Source organism: Amphiura filiformis, chromosome 20 (genome assembly GCF_039555335.1).
Source record: "Amphiura filiformis chromosome 20, Afil_fr2py, whole genome shotgun sequence".
NCBI lineage: Eukaryota > Metazoa > Echinodermata > Ophiuroidea > Amphilepidida > Amphiuridae > Amphiura > Amphiura filiformis.
The window spans coordinates 14,415,824-14,418,725 of NC_092647.1; positions in this window are offsets into that span (position 1 = coordinate 14,415,824).

The following is a 2,902-nucleotide window of genomic DNA, read 5'->3' on the forward strand; positions in this document are numbered from 1 at the left end:
CGCCATACGTCAATATTATTTCAATTACCAATCACAGTTTTGTTGATGCTCTTCACGAACGTGATATAAATTAAGCAGATATCATAAACGATTATTGTTGATTGTGGCGTGATGTAAATGATTTGTGTTCAAGGTTGAATGAAGTGCGTAAAGGATTGAAAAAATAAAACATGTGAATATTTCAATATATTTCATACACTATAAAACATCCCGTCTTTTGAACATATTTAAATAAAAAGTTAATAAAAATAGCTTTTGGCGTGCACAGGATTTTGTGACCGGGGAGGGGTACACAATCCTGTTCCCCCGAATGACTGCGCCCAAAAAGGTTGACCCATTTTTTACATGGTTTGAAAAAGTGAAGAGCAATGTATAGTGGTTTCACTATTTTTTTAACCTCCCAGGGGGTAGAGCCCCTGAATCTCACAGTGGCCACTTCAGTTCCCAAGAATGACCATTTTTCATCGACTGATGGGTCAAACTGGTGGGACCTGTGCCCCGGCCCCTCTTTGCGCACGCCACTGGCTCTTTTCTGTTTGCACGGACAAAAACTACACTGCAAGATTCCCATTTGGGCTGCCTGCACAGGTATACCGTCGCCAAGGTACTTAGCTGGTACTCTACAGTACCAGGGGAGTATCACTATAGTACCAGTGCAGTATGGCGGGTCCTGTGCAGCAGCAGCATTGGTACTCCATGTACTTTGTTTGCACCAGTCAGATACCCTTGGCGACGGTGTAGCCACAATCTATAAAGAGTGCATGATCATCAATGCTTTTTCCAAAGACAATATTTGAAACACCTGAAAAATTATATACGCCATACTGATAGGCAAGAAAAACGGTTGTTTAAAATCTGTTGCCCTTATTGGTGTCAAACACATGATAAAAACGATAAATTTTTGGTTGATTGTATTTTGAGCTATAAAAAAGAACCCACTTCACCCCGATAGGTATAGCCCAGAGTATAGCCTACTTTATGGTGCTTACGGTGTCTCTTTTTTGTGACTAGATGACTTTTACGTTTTAGTCAATACCCACATTTCCCACGGATAAAATTACGTTATGGTTCTAACTGGCATCCCATCGCTGTACCTTAATTTGCTCTCAATAAATGTGTTTTAAACAAAACACTGGTAAATTTGCACCAGTAAATTTATGTGACATGGCACGAGAGGTCTAGCTCCTCTGCATGAGAACCAAACGTGAGAAAATTAAAGAGTAGATATCAAAATTGTTGCATGTAGATATAACACTTGCCCTGCATCAATCAACTGAGTCGTGTGCGACGATGCAGTCCGCTGAATTTTCAATTTACTCAGTTTCCTGAAAAAGAACCTTTTTGTGACAAAAAAATAAAGATGACTCAACTACCACACGCATAGGCCTACTGAATTATGTTCACTACATGAGGAGATACCAGGAGCTGTTATAATACGCTTTTGAAGATAGGCAGGCGCTAACTTCAGTATGATTATATTTGCCACCAATTTTAGAACAAAGAGATAGTACATGAACTGTAGTATGGGTAGCGCAAGGCCGTCACATCGCTAAAATGAAATCATTGCTTTCCAGATTCGCCCGGGTGATTATAAACTGATTACTCCCTTGGTCTTCACACAGGCATACTCGAGCCAACCAAAAGTGCATTGTTTCTGAAATCTATCCCAGCTAAAAAGGCTATGTAACAGCTCTCTCAAAGATGTCACAACCCCTTAGGCAAGTCGAATAATAGAGCTAAAAAGAACTAGAGTTGCAATGCGTTCTCTTCGATGCTATGGAGTAATTTGTTTACCATCTGCGCACAAGAGATATGTTGGTAACTTAAAACGGAATCATTTTCCTAGTGGTTGAGTACCCTTTTCTAAAACCATATCAAATGTTTCCTCTAAAAGATCAGTTTAAAAGTTAACAAAATCATCAGGACTGCAATTTATAGATTTTTTTGTGCTGAGAAATTTAGCTAATAGTACATAATTCCACAACATTAATGGCGCGTTACACAATAGTTTCCACGTTGATTACCCTGATTTATTTTCAATCCAAATATAAGTATGTTACTCCGTATTATTCTTAATTTGACTGGGTTTTTTTTTGCGAGAGGTTATTAGCAATTAAGTGACAATTTGGTGATTTTCATTTAGTGATAAAAGCCGATACGCAAAACGAGATAAAGTGGCAAAAAACGTTAGCGTTCATTTATTTATTTATTTATTTATTTATTAGACTTCATCACTGGTACATACATGTATAACATTATTGCACATCAAAATTTTGAAAAATATAATATAAAAGCTTTTTTTTTAAAAAAAAGCGTCAGTAATGTTCAGTAATGTTAATGTTATCGTCTTTGATGGCATTTTCTCGACAAAGACTAAATTATTTGGATGAATAAATAAATTATTAAATCTATCTTTGACGAGGTGTTTATAAGGTACATACTGAAAGTAAAGGGCATGTTAAAAGACGCCATAAGCCACAATCTCTTTCTCTTTACCTTGCAATTGAGTTAGCTTGAAATTACCCTGGACAAGGAACTCACTGCTAATTTGTCTCGTTGTAACCCGTACGAAACTCGGGGAGCTGATCCTGGTTGCGATGGTTATTTGTGGAATGTCTAGGGTGTGCGCTCTTGAAGCAGCAAAGTCCCTGAATTGTTGTTTAATGGTTTATGGAATGATGTGGAGCCATAGTGGTCAGCGACCACCTGTAAAGTGTGCTGAGGCTTGTGGATCAACGTCTAGGCGTTGTGCCTGTGCGTAGCGCACTATAAATCACTGCGCTTTTTCTTTTTTCTTTTTTTTTTGCATACCTTTCTAACATGAAATTTGCATTTGTGTCAGTAGAACAAAATGTACAGAGGGGAAAACAAAATATTACAAATGCAAATACGCTCAGTTTCG